General features: G+C 40.4%; 1 long non-coding RNA gene across 1 annotated transcript; it reads left to right on the forward strand.

Annotated features, from left to right (window-relative positions):
* Positions 1 to 442: 442 nt before the first annotated feature.
* On the forward strand, positions 443 to 13,839 carry LOC119909850. Its single transcript, XR_005445551.1, has 2 exons — positions 443 to 984; positions 12,841 to 13,839. It is a non-coding gene; the product is annotated as an uncharacterized LOC119909850 (long non-coding RNA).
* The last annotated feature ends 610 nt before the right edge of the window (positions 13,840 to 14,449 follow it).

Raw genomic sequence — 14,449 nt, forward strand, 5'->3', positions numbered from 1 at the left:
GAATGGTAAATATCAGAGGAAATTAGTTGTCCAGCCATGACAATCTGGCCATCTGTCTCCCACAGCAGAAATAAATAAATCAAATAACTGAACAGAGAATAGATGGAGGGATAAGAGAAGGACTGTAGCTATCAGGATGTAAAAAAAAAAACAGTTAAGAATGGTGTCGTTACACGGAGAAATTATAAAATTAATGTAATGACCTGAAAAATATGTCACTTATGTTGTATTTTTTCTGGAATATGTGGGTTACTGTATTTTTTTGGGCTTGTTAAAGTGCTAAATTCATATGTAATCTAAGTTAAGATGTAAGAGTTACTGAAGTGGCAAATGTCTATTGGTTGAAGATGCAATAGGATTTAGCATTTAATTATCCTCGCTCTGTTCAGATGTGTCCAGGTAATTTAACAGTTAAGTTGTGTTTTCCTTAAAATGTTTTAAGCATGGTTTACTACATAAGATAAGCTCACTAATCATTTTGTTAATGTTAGAGATTTAGTGACTAATAAAGTATCCTGTTGAACTACGGGTAATCACGCGAGAAGGGAGAACAGAGGGAACTGAGGGAAGAGTTGCACGAGCACGAAAGCTAGTCGGCAGCTAATAGTGCTTTTACGGCACTTAACGTTTTAAGTTGGACTATTCATGGTATCGGACACTGCTCTCGCCGGCGTAGGAGTTTGTGACTGTGGGGCTACCACTGGAGGTGTGTGTATTTGCACTGGGAAGTGAGCTTAGACCTGTCAGTTTCTGTGGCTAAGTTAGCTCGTGGCTTCGCGGGACTGTGACACCGTCGTGGGAGGGACCGCAGACACACCGTTCGCCTGCTGGACAAGAGGAGACCACATCGGAACGCTGGTGTTTTCCTCCACGGAGGGCTGTGTTGCTGGTGGTGACGGACGAACGAAGCTGTGTAACCCTCGCTGTGCTGCTGCGGACAACGTCGCCCCGGTAGGATCTGGGTTTTCCACTCCACTCAAGGAGGTACTGTTACTTTCTTCACTCTATGAGCTCCAACTAAGCGCGCCAACGAACTAATGCAGGCCTGCTAAAAGAACAAACCTAAAAAAAGAGTGCACTCAGGTTATAAAAGACTAATCCCTATATTCCCCGGGTCTTTTGAGATTGTTTGTCTTTCACTCCATTATTTGTTGTTAAAATGTTATGTGATTCTTGCATAATACAAAGAAGGAAACTGAGCTATTGCGTTCTTGATGTCTGTTTCATCACATGCTCTGTATCTGAGTAGATCAGTATTTTCTGTGGTAATACGAGGTTAAAGTCAGGATTATCCCTCCAGCCTCTCATTGGTAGTAGAGAGAGTGAGAATCATAGCGTTCCTAGACACGTTTATTATACAATGGGATGTCTCTTTCACCATTTTACCAAACATTAGGATTAAGGGGGCTCAACACTTTATATGTTGCTTTATAGTGTACTTGCCTCATCACGAGCCGATGGTGAAAAGGGTTACATTAAGTATTAAGGGAAACAAAGGGAATGCAGGGAAAGAAGTAAAACAGACAGGGCCCACAGGAGTTCAAAGGATACAACAACATTAGCCGTTTCTGCCTGAGACAAATCCAACACATTGATGAATGTACACTTTTTTTGTTCTAACAGTGATAGGACCAATAAAGAAACAATAATCTAATTTACCTGTGCTCTTCTTTGAAGCTGCTCAGAAGTTGAAATGTGACTGAAGGTCTTGCAGATGACTCCCAAATCGGCAAACAGAGTTCGAGAGGCAGCTGTGTGAAAATGGATATGTATAATATTTCACAACCAGGCTAGCAAACTCGAGATATCTGTGGCTGTAAATGTATTCAGTTACTTAACATAAGTAAGTTTTAAGTAAACTTGTGGTTTACAAACAATCGCCATGCGCTTGGTCGGTCTCAAACTGTGACAAAAATTGTTTTACCTAAAGTTTTTCCTTTTTATCTTACCTTAACAAGAGTCACTTTATATACACACACAAAAAAGTATTTTACTTTGTTTACTAGCGAGTTTAAAGCTAACATGTAAGCTACTTTAGCTAGCTGCAAACCAACAGAAGATGGTAATACAACAACAGTTAGCACTCTAATAAGCTAATATTATCTGAATACAAAGCTGCTGTCAATCACATTTCAGTAGGTATGTCTTAATAAGCAACTTCTAGTTCAAGACAGATTTTTCTACATTTTGATTTGTCAAACACAAAGACGCAGACAAAACTAAATTCAGTGCAACATTTACAGACCATTTTCATGGCAGATATCTTGACATGTCTAAGCAGGAAAAGGTGTGATTATTTACAGTAGCCTAATAACAGCTGGATATTAGGTGTTCAGTTCCAGGACCCTGGTCTTGTTAGTTGTATATTGGCACACTTAAGAGCCATCAGACCTTTTTGAAAATAATACCTGTGCTAATCCTTCTATGACCAATCAAAAATGTCCACTGGTGACAAAGGTCTACTTTAACATTTTCAAAAAGAAAATTTAATATTGTACGGGCATTCACACCAACATAACTTCACTCCATGATAAAGCTCTCTCACCTTTGTCAGCACTGTTTAGCAGTGCGCTCCCCTGAGCTTCTCTGATCATTTACCAAAATGGGGTCTCAAGTTCCCTGGAGGTCTAGTTTAAAACAAACTTCACCCCTACAGCTGCAGTGGTACAAACCAAAAAGCTTCAGCACACAGTGTGGCAAGGACAATTATCCTCCTCCCATTGCCTCTCCACAGGGGGGCCCCAAGGCTCAGTGCTAGGGCACCTTCTCTTCTCAATTTATACCACCTCACTGGGGCCATTCATCACTCCAACCAGGGTGGTGAGAAACTTGGGTGTCATGATTGATGACAAGCTGTCCTTTTCAGACTATTCTGCTGCTGTCTCTCGGTCGTGCCGCTTTGCTCTATACAACATGAGAAAAATCAGGCCCTACCTCACTCAATATGCTACCCAGTTTCTGGTACAGGCCATGGTTACCTCTCGCCTCAACTATTGCAATGCCCTCCTAGCAGGTCTTCCAGCTTGTGTGGTGACACCCTTGCAAATGGTTCAGAACACAGCAGCACGTCTGGTTTTTGATCAGCCCAAAAGGACGCATGTCACTCCATTGCTGTGTGACCTCCAATGGCTACCCATGGCCTCCAGAATCAGATTCAAGTCACTAATACTTGCATACAGAGTGACTACTGGACTACTGGGTCTGTACCCATCTACCTAAACTCCATAATACAAGTTTACGTTCCTTCTCGGCCACTACGCTCATCCAACAAACGCCTCGTGATGTATTTTATGCTCTGTTAGTGATTGTATGACTTTGGATTAAAGCGTCTGCCAAATGAGTAAATGTAAATGTGTGCTTTGATACACAGAACCTCAAATTAAGATTCTCCTTCCGATTTCTTCAAAAAGGTGTATAATTAATTTATTTGGCTTTGTGTTGTCTCTTCTTGTTGGTATAAAAATGGATAGGTCAACAGTGAACAAAGAAATTACTTTGCTTTTATGCAGTTTTCAACTTACATATGCGTCCACTCCTGTGTGATGCCCTAAAAAGCTTAAAGCAGCTTTTAACTCTTGCAAACAGCCTTGAAACTGTTATCCAGGTGTTTCTAGCAAAAGAGTGCTAATCTCAGTGGGACTGGTTAAATCAAGGTTAAAGAATGTAAACCAATATCAGCGCAGATCCGCTTTGGGGTGGATTTCCCTTTTTATAGCCTCAGAAGTCCCGAAAGCTCATCTGGAACCCAATTTATCTCCCTGCAGCAGTCACAGAGGTACACTGGCTCCCCTGAGACCAGTGGAGTCAACACACCATTTCTGTGGAAAACACTATTCAGTAGTTTAGAAGCTTTTGTTCCCTTGGCCTCAAATTTGATGCACCTTGAAAAGCGATTCCTCTGCAGCATTTCTGACACAGTATTAGCTATTAGCAATCGCTAAACTGCAGCAGTAACGTGTTGCAGTCAGAGGCCTTTTACAGACCAATACATCTGGGAACATTAAAAGGATTAATACTTTAGTTGATATTGTCAGTAACAATAGAGACTCAAGCTTCATAGTTGCAAAGTTACCTCCAGAACAGCTTAGTCAAAACTTTTTTGATGGACATGCTCTTGCTGCAGTAGTCTGGAAGCATTTATAAAGTTCAGGACACGCACTGGGATTTCCATCTTGGCCTTGGACCAAGGCATACACTGCTACTCTTGGACCAAACTGATGACCCACGGCAGCAAGCGACACACTTTTCAGAAACCACACTCAATAAAGTTACAGTACAATGAAACTGGTAACTTTAGTCAGACGAAAACTTTCTGTCCTTAAATTTATTTCAGTTGTGTGCAAGCCCCCTTTTCTGCCAATTATTTAAAATCTTGACTCGAAAAATAACAAATGCACAGCAAAGTACGTAGATAGGTGTTATCGATATCCAGTATGTTCTGATCATAGTTTGATGATATGCCAACAAACATTGAAAATGCATATGTTTGTAAAAGTGCACATAGGCTTGTTTTTGGTGTTCATACTGGGTGCAGAAATTGAACTAAACAAATACACACATCCAGTGTGACAGTGAGTCAGAACATTCTGTGCTCTTATTGTTAATTGTAAGAATCCTGCACGCTTATCCCACCCTGATAGATTTATTTATCAAGCATCAGAGTAATTTCAGCCTCTCCTTATTTTTGTCAGTGTGGGTTATTCTCTTGAATCTAATCTTGTTTATGTCTGAGAAGGAATAAACTGAATATATTGATCTTGTTAATGTCTGAGGATATAATTCATTACAGAAAAAAAGAGGTCAATAAGAAGATTCATTCACTTTGCACACAACACAACTGATACTCTAAACTGCCACCGTCTGAATGCAGGGGGACAGACCGACAGGCAGGAGTGGATTCTGCAGTGTCTGAGCTTCATGGAGCCAGTGAAAAAAGGGCAACCATGTCCAATATGAGTGACATGGTATGAATTATATTCCATTAATAAAAATAAGGTAATTTATCACAAATACATGTATAAACATAAATAAATAAGATGGGCTAGTTGAACATACAAGTGTGAAATGCTGTGATAGAAGTGATAGAAAGTGGACTTCTAAATTTTATCCAGCTGCCTTGGAACAGCACCAGTGCTCAAGTTGACATACTGGCAGAGGATGTCTCAGCCAGTGTTGTCAGGGCCCTCCTGATCGCAGGGGACTTGCAGGTAGACATTGCCACACTCGTCATGCAGGAATTTGTGCTGCATACATAAGGTGACCAGATTCATTATATCATATTCATATATAGACATTATATCACTTTCCACATTACACACCAACTAATGTGACCCATGTTACTATCCTGTGTACCACTGTTGATTTGCCTGCAAGAAAGGATGTAACGGCAAAAAGCAAGTGGGGAGCAATTTGTTTACTAACGTTAACCTATAGTGATGCAGCCAGGAGCACCCAGCTAACGCTAAGTTACTGCAGCTTGGATCTGACACTGTTTGCTTTGTAACGTTCAGCTTAGGTTTATTATGGTTTTACCAACACTCAGATACACAACTTCTCCACCTCTCAGTCGTTGTAATTAACGTGAACCACATAATATTCAATACTGCAACTTCACAGCGACAACAACCCTGAGGAAGAGCCATGCACTAACACTACAGTAAAGTTACTTACTGCGATCTTATTATTATTAGTTCAACCTGAAGCTGATAAAACTATTACTTTAACATTGCAGTAGGGGTTAACCTGAGTTTCCAATATATTGTGTGAAGCTGTCTCCCTGCCTGTCTATAGCCGGGACAATAAATAAATAAATGATTATGTTAAGTTTAGCAAGCAAACAAACGCTCATTCATCTTTTCATAATGAAGGTCGTAGCTAAAGAAAGAAGCAAGCTAACATTAGATGGCCATGCTGAGCTAATCATGTTTAATAACTTCAGCATTTTGCATTCAGCGCTTCTTTTGTTTGGGCCTTGTTGTATGAAGTTTTAAAGCCAAAGTTTATGATGAATGGCACAGCAGCTGCCGGTGTTTGTTGTCCTCTGTCACGTGTAGCAACGTGCAGCAGATACGTAGTATGTGTTACGTAGGCAGGTTACAGGTAACACAGAGAGGGGAATAACGGCAAGTTCATCTGATGTTTCCTAAAAATAAACATTGTTCACAAGTCCCGCACCTCGAGTCCGAGCCAAGTCTGAAATCTTTTGAAGACGAGTCAATTGCGATTGTCATCCTGAATCATCAGGAAATCAGACTCCAGTGACTGACAGAAGTTTGTGCAGTGTGATCTGTATCGCAAAGAGCTCACGAAGTAATAATTTATTATAAGCACGATTAGTAATGCTAGACAGCGGATCGATCGCATAGCCTATTATGAATAATAACGTAAAAACAGGACATGTACAGTAATAATTCAGGGCTTATTCGCCTATAGTATACTGTTGTATCGCTGTCACAGATTTTTTATGGACTTAATGAACTGACAGGGTAAACGGAATACTACTTGCCCTCTTTTTTAAACAGATTTTAACCCATTAATAAGGGAAATACCCATGCTGCCCTTAGAAAATGATTTTCATAAACATAGCGGCTTATACAGATCAATTATAAGATCGGTGAACACATGTCGCTGTCAGCAGATAGATTTATTAGTGGTTTAGCTTTGGAAATAATGCACAGATCACATCTCTGCTATCACAAAATCCTGTGTTTGGTTCGTTTGCTTTCACACCACAAGCAAACCGCACCAGAGTTTGTTTGAAAGTGTATCAAGACCTCCTTGAAGAGGTGGTCTTGATACGCTTGTTTGGTCCACTTTTGGTGCACACCCGAGTGTGATTGCTGCATTCACACCTTCCCAAACGAACCGCACCAAGGGGGAAAACGAACTCTAGTGCGATTCAACCGAACTAAACGAGGCAGGTGTGAAAGCCCCCCGAGTCTCAAACTTAAGTCCCCATCTCTAGCAATGGGAGAACGAGGCAGGAAGCAATTAAAAACAAGACCGCCGTGTATCCACCACACAGGTCTTCATCAGGGTTAAACAATCCCACACACATACACGCAAATATTATTTTAAGTACAAGCTTAATTCAAAGCCACAGTCAGCTTCCTCCTTGCACCTGTAATCTCTTAATGAGTTGGATTTTTCAAACCCTGGCTCCCGATACAACACCTCCCAGTTCGCTACTCCAGTGAAGAGGAAAAGAAATGATACGTAATAAGTGCTACCTTAATTCCTACCTCACTTTCTCTACTTATGTTACTGCCTTTTTGAGCATATTCCCTCCCGCTCCATCTCTAATGACGACATTGCATAGTTATGATAGATGGTGTCGTTCTAGGTAGTTCTCTCTATCCCCAATTTTTCTACCCCCAAACGTTCTCCCTCTGGCACTCATTCTGTCTTTCTTGATGATGAGTGATGGAGTAGATCAGTGCCAGTACCAATCTCATGCTCTGTCACTCATTAGTATCCCCTCCCGGGTGAGGTCAGAGCAGCTGCTTGCTAATCAATCTTCCTGTCAATGAAACCTGAAAATGCTCTCAACTGTGAGCCGAATACACTGCTGCCTGTGATTGTGTGTTAGTATAGGTATGTGGATAGATACAAAGAAAGTGTATCCATGTGTGATATATTGAAAGGCGAATGGTAACATTTCCTTTTATATATATATATATATATATATTTTTTTTTAATGGTAACATTTCCACTGTCACAAATAAGCTCGACCTCTTAGTTTGTTTGCTATGCCTGATAAACTTTCACTTCACTTTTTTTGGGCGGTTTCCACAAACTACAAGTTAGGCTATATATTCCAATAAATCTGTCCCTAATGTCATCTGAGTACAATGATTGAGATTTACAGGGCATTTATTTCAGTAGTCTCGGCTCAACACACAATAAATTATGTATTTTCAGTTTATTATTATTAAGTTGAAACTCATATTTCCAATTACTAATTATATAGCACTATGAACCTTATCTGTTCATGAATGTAACGTTTATGCTGCATATCGACAGAATGGCGAGAACAGAAAAAACAGCTTTGGAGCATTTACGCATTATTACAAGATTTCCCCTGCTCCTAGCCTTGTAGCAACATCACAAAAATGTCCCAGTTTATCTTCTTTTGTTGTGATACATATTTAGAGCAGTTCACTAACAAGTAAAACCAAAAACAAATTACAGTAGGGCTATGTATCCATTAGTGTCCATATGTTAAGATTGCCCGGTGTTACACAGGAAAACTAGGAGTAGGGCCCAAAATACAGACATTAAAGCCAGCGGGGCCCTGTTTAAGAAAGCGGGATTAGTAAAAACTCTATGTAAAGCCTGAGATGAGGGAAACTCTGGGTTTTTTGTTTCAGAGACCAAGATCAGACAAACCCTGGATCAGTAACTCCGGCAACTGATGCTGTGAACCTAACCTCCTCAGGAGGAGGTTTACTTCAACATATTCTGAGTTTCTCTCTGACTCCTCCCCTCCTGCGAAGCCTGAAGCGGCTGTCTGACACACGGTTTCATTTCCTCATTCATACTGTGTCGATATCAAAGCACATACGGACTGATATTATTTGTTATGTTAAAAAAATATACAAAAATCATGGTTAGAAATTACTTTGTTACCCAAACTGCTTTAACATGACCAATCTGTCATCGTTGTATGGACAGGTACAGTGATGTCCGGACATTGTGGATTTATCCTCAGAATAAAATCTATAGGCAACACTGTCCTTCTTTTGACTCTGTGGAGCTGTCAGGTTGGCAACAGTTGCACTGAAACACACTGTAATCACTGTTTAAATCAAACTGATCTGTAGGCCTATAAAGCTGTAACTGATCAATGAACAGTCATATGTCATGTTGTGATCAGTTGCACTGATTGAAACATTGCTATCTTAGTTATCAAGCTGGAGATGATGTGAATATTTCTGAGTGAATTTTTTAATATTAGCTGCTTATAGTCTTAATGTGTTTAACAATGTTTTATTAAATACAAAATGAGCTGTATTTTTATGTAATGTGAAATAGACATCTAAAAGTCAATTTGAAACTATAGATACATTTTTCACTGCAAAAACAATATTAATAGTCTACTGGGTCGGACTGTTTGTTTACAATCACAGGTGCATGAGTAAACAGTGTCATATCTGTTTTATCCATATTTTCATTTTCAAGTTATTTCCTGCTGCACTTTTCCCATCAGGTTACAGATGAACAAAAATAGCCTACCTATTTAAAAATTTCAAATGTAATGGGCTATAGGAGAATTCCAGCACTTTATCATTCATTAGGGAAATTCCAGTCAGGTAAATGATAAATGAGCAACTCTGTTTAAAATGTAATAGTGTTAACTTATTGACTCCTTCCTCCACTCCTGCGTTTTAACATAAATAGCCTATAATGGTCAGAGTTGGCACCCATTCATATTACCCAATTAAAATGGAGGCTCTGCTCTTTATTTACCAATTGCCATGGTGAATCATAGTATCGGTGATGATGCCTTTTTTTCATCCCTTCCCGTGAACCAATACTGATCAGCTGTTCTGGAACCAAGAACTCGGAGTTTCCCACCTTAGGCTCAATCAACTCAGATCTCAGGGTTAAGGTCAGAGTTTGTTAAGCCTGCTTTCTGAAACAGGGCCCAGGTTCAGGTCAGTGTTTTTTACAAAAAGGGTGAGTAAAACTTACAAGCGTGAAGAAGCAGGCAGTCTTCGAAATAAACAATGTCCAAAAGTAAGTAATCCAAACACAATACCGAACAGACAGGGTCACAAGACAACATATCCAAACCAATGATTCAAAACAAAAGGAGTGGTGCCAAACAAGGCACAGATGAAAACCATCAAACAATCAACACTGACAGGAAACAAAGCCAGACAAGACACAAAACAACACAGGACAGGAAGTAAATTACACCTAAACGCATGAGGTCGGAATAACCAAAAGAAAAAAAAGATGTCAAATAGCTTATGCTAAGTTATTTGACATTGGCTGACTGAGTGAGCACAAACATTAGCTAAAGTCTCACTTTATGGTAGTGTTATAAATATGTTATCTTATTATCATTGTCATTAAGTGAATTAATCTTATACACCTCCCTGTATATTATCTCCCTGCGCCCTCCCTGAGAGTCCCTGTTTTCCTGTACGCTATTCCAGCTTACCGTTTCAACTACGCTCTGCTCCTGCTCACACTGTTCCTTAGCTTCCCTATCACACACCTGCTCCTCTGCCTGGCAGTGGCCATGGCCAGCCACCTCTCCTCCTTCCAACTGTATTACATACTGTCGAACGGGGCAGCCAGCCATTGTGAGCTTTCCCTTACCGCAAGCTCTCCTTCTCCTCATCCTCCTCGCTGTAACCGCCACTACCATCATCACCCACAGGTCCTGCAGCATATACTTATCAGTAGGTTTTGCACATTTAGTGACATCTGCCTAAAGAGCCTAGCTCCTTTTGACCACCAGTTTCTCTGTGCTATCCTATTCGGCACTCTGTTTTTGCAGTTGTCCTGTTTAATGAAGATATTTGAGCCCAGACACTTAAGGGTTTAAGGATGTTATTGGGCCAGCCCATTGTCAATTAAGAAAAAAAAACAATGGGCCAATCTACCTATATAAGCTGGTTAGACAAAAAACAAACTAAAGAAAAAGACATCAGCTCACTGGGAGTGTGTTCCAGGCCTGCCGTGCCTAGTTATGGGTGCTCAGCTATGACTGAACAATCATTGTTCGGGGGAGAGGCTTGGAAAATGGTCTGTCCATAGCTTTAAGAACATAGCAGATTGAGTTTGTTTTTTTTAATGAGAATTTTCTTCAAAGGCTAAACAGACAGAAGATAGTAAGCATCTTTAAAAAGCTGGTTTCAAAGCTTGTTTGCTAAAAGAATATCTGTGTAGCCTCGTTTCATAAAACTGCAAAATGAGGACTATCATTTATTTTGTAAACATCAATGTGCTGATGTTGCTTGATCAAAGCGGGTGCTGTTCAGAAGTGGAGCTTTTTGCTTTTACACTACTATATTTGTGTTACACCTGAAGAATTGGCTAAATAATGTTCTGCACAAAGAATAATAAATTGTGGCATGTTTCTATTCACCAACATACAGGATTTGATGTTGCTATCCTGTGTACCTTAATCCAAGGTAAGAAATCAAACAGAGCCATAGTTTAGATGGCATAAGATTGATGAGCTTACCCACAATTTGTGACTACATAGTACACAAGGTATGCTGCCATAAATCTACGGGATCTTCAAAAAGGCAGCATCATCCACCCACCAGCTAAACACTACAGGAATGTATATAATTGCGGTTACCTCCCATCACAGATGTTTGGATAAATTATAACACCTCCAGGAGGCTTGACAGTAATTTCTGGACTTCCAGAACAAACCCTTCATTAATAGATCTCCAAAAGTAATCATTATTATTTTGGATGTACAATTGGCCTGATCAGCATTGCTTTCTGTCCTCTAAAATCCCTAATTATTTCAACAGCAATTAGCCCTATTAGAAGGCCACTTCATGGTGGTGGCTTCAGACAACCTCACCCAGAGCCTGTACCAAAGGTCAGAACCTGTAATATATCAGCAAGTGTATTAACCTATAATGTTCTATATTCTGCTAACAAACAGGCACAGCAATCATGCTCCTATTGCTGCAGTGAATTCCAGCTGGTTTGAACTGATTGAAGTACCTTGACCACGTTGGTCATGAACTGGTCTTTCTAACATTTCGAAGTGCTGATGGAACCTTTAAGGTTGAACTCTTGATTTGAGTGCTTTTTAGTTGTAATTTTATATGGTATATTTGCATAATGTACATATTTTCCTATTTCGGCAACTGTTACTGAAACTAAGGACAATATGACTTAAATCATAATTGGAAATTTGGTTAATGACCAGATACCTGTAAAATAAATAACATTACCATCAGCCTTAGCAATACTTTGGTTTTTTATTGGTAATTAGCAAATAAAAAGCATGCCAACATGGTAAACTAAGATGGTGAACACCTGCAAAACAGCATATTATTATTGTCATTGTGAGCATGTTGGAGTTAACATTAAGGTTAGCCTCCTGAGCCACTACTGTGGCTGTAGACTCTTAGGGTGTACACATACTATGCCCGGTTGCCTTGTACCTTTCCTGGGCATGACTGCCCTCCCTCCCCACTCCCCTGCTGGCCTGCGCTCACATTGTGCCTAATGAACCGAGCCCTCACATGTTTACATGCTTACGTCATCACGATGCGTCAAATGTTAGTTGTGTGGAAGAAAAGCGCTCTTTTCTGCCGCAAAATGGAGTGCATGACTTTGTGGCTTTTTTGGATTACTTTTTGGTGCAATGACCCACGGCCCTCTCAGATGCCTTATAGACTAGATAGAATTTCAGTTCATCATGCTGCACATTAGCTTTACTGGCTGACTACAATTCACATTCATCAATGAGATAAGAACCATTCCCATTATTTACCCAATTAATTAATTAATTTAAAATGTACTATCCAAGCAGTAATAGAACATGTAATGGTGACAGTCAGGGTCCATTTAACACCCACTTAGAGTTTTCGCTTGGAGGGGTTTATGTTTCTACAGAAATAGTCATGTAATAAATTATGTGGCATCTCACGATCCCTGTACAGTGCAGATAGTGTCGCGAGCACTCCTACACATCATATATACATACATTGTATGTGTAATATGCCAGATATTAGATATAGCCCTCTGCCAATCACCAAATCCAAAAACTGAATTTAGCATATGGCACAATCCTCTCGTTTGTTTTATTATAGCTCAAAATCAACAATAAAACATGTCTTCTCCATTCTGCCTCAGGAGCATCTGGATTCAGCAGAGATCCAGTGTGTGATGGGAGCATGTCGTCACCAGCTGGAAAGATTATGAATGGAAGGCAAATTTTAGAATGAGAAAGATCCCATTCTTGCAGTTGTGCAACATCATCCAGCCACACCTTCAAAGAGAGACAACTACATTTAGGAAACCAGTGCCTGTGGAGCACCGAGTGGAGGTGGGCATCTGGAGACTGGCTACAAATGAGGTGTTCAGAACCATCTCCCATTTATTTGGGATTGGCCAGTCTATTGCCGTCACTATAGCCAATCAGGTTGCCTCTGTAACTGTGAACAACATCAGAATACCCTCTGAACAAGAATTCAAGATTATTATTCAAGGTTTCCGAGACCGGTGGAGTTTCCCGCAATGCGGAAGGGCTATTGATGGGACTCATATTGGCATTTTAGTTCCAGTTGACAGCCCTGCAGACTACTACAATTGTAAAGGCTTCCATTCTGTCATCCGGCAAGGTGTGGTGGACCATCAACTTAGATTCTGGGACATCAATGTGGGTTGGCTGGGCAAAGTCCATGATGCCAGAGTGTTCGGCAATTCAACCTTGTACGAGAGGGCTCAGAGTAGTACACTGTTCCCTAATATCACAGAGAGGTTTGCAGGAGTAGATCTGCTGGAGTCTACTCAATATCCTGTTTGCCGCTTGGTGTTCCTTCTTCTGTAACTGTTGTTGATGCTCCTCCATCTCCATTTGTGCCTTCATCCGGTTTTTGAGCATCTCCTTCTCTTGCTGGTGACGCAGCTGCTCCCTTTGCATAAATTCTTCATGTTTTTGCTTTTGCATGTTCTTAAAGGCCACCATCATGTCACTCACATCTGTCTTTCTCTTCCTCTTCCTGCTCTGCTCTGGGGGAGCTCTATCAGGTGTACTACTATCAGAGGTCTCAGCCTGTGTCTCATCACCAGTGTCTGACTGAACTGCAGTGTGTGATATGACTATCAAAATTAAAGCAACATATAAAAAAACAAGTTGTTTATGTAAAAATCAGCTCATTTTGACAATCTCAGGCAAAGACCATATACCATTATGTGCAGATCTTGAATGACTGAGCATCAGCATAGCCGTCAAATAAGAGCTAGCATATGCTACCGTTTGGCTACTCACTGTCCAGTGGGCTCGCCGGTCCAATGTCCTCCATAACCTCATCAAGTGGTGCTGATAGTGTTCCCGATTGCGACTCCAAAACATTAGGTTTGCTGCTAGGTTAAAGGCTGATTATTTTGTTGACGGCTTCGTACCACTGGAATTTATCCATTTCATCCAGTGAGCTACCAGATTTACAGAGTGCATCCCGTACCTTCAGATACTGAACCTTTAGCTTTTTCAGCTTGTCACAATTGTCGCATCATTGACGACAAATAAACATTCTATGAACGAACCAGACTTTGGGGGTTAAACGTGCTCGGGCACGGTACGGATTGCCAAGTTAGAGTGCGCCCTTAGTCTTGTTGATTTTTAATTCTTTACTAATTTATAATGATTCTGCAGTAGAAATTTGAGACTCCTCTAACAAATAGACTAGCCATAGAGAGTTTTTGCTTAGCCTATGTATAAAACAACATGTTCTCATACCTA

The sequence above is a fragment of the Micropterus salmoides genome, unplaced genomic scaffold, assembly GCF_014851395.1.
Source record: "Micropterus salmoides isolate LMB-PRFRI ecotype aquatic unplaced genomic scaffold, ASM1485139v1 Ms_hic_scaffold_19, whole genome shotgun sequence".
Taxonomy (NCBI): domain Eukaryota; kingdom Metazoa; phylum Chordata; class Actinopteri; order Centrarchiformes; family Centrarchidae; genus Micropterus; species Micropterus salmoides.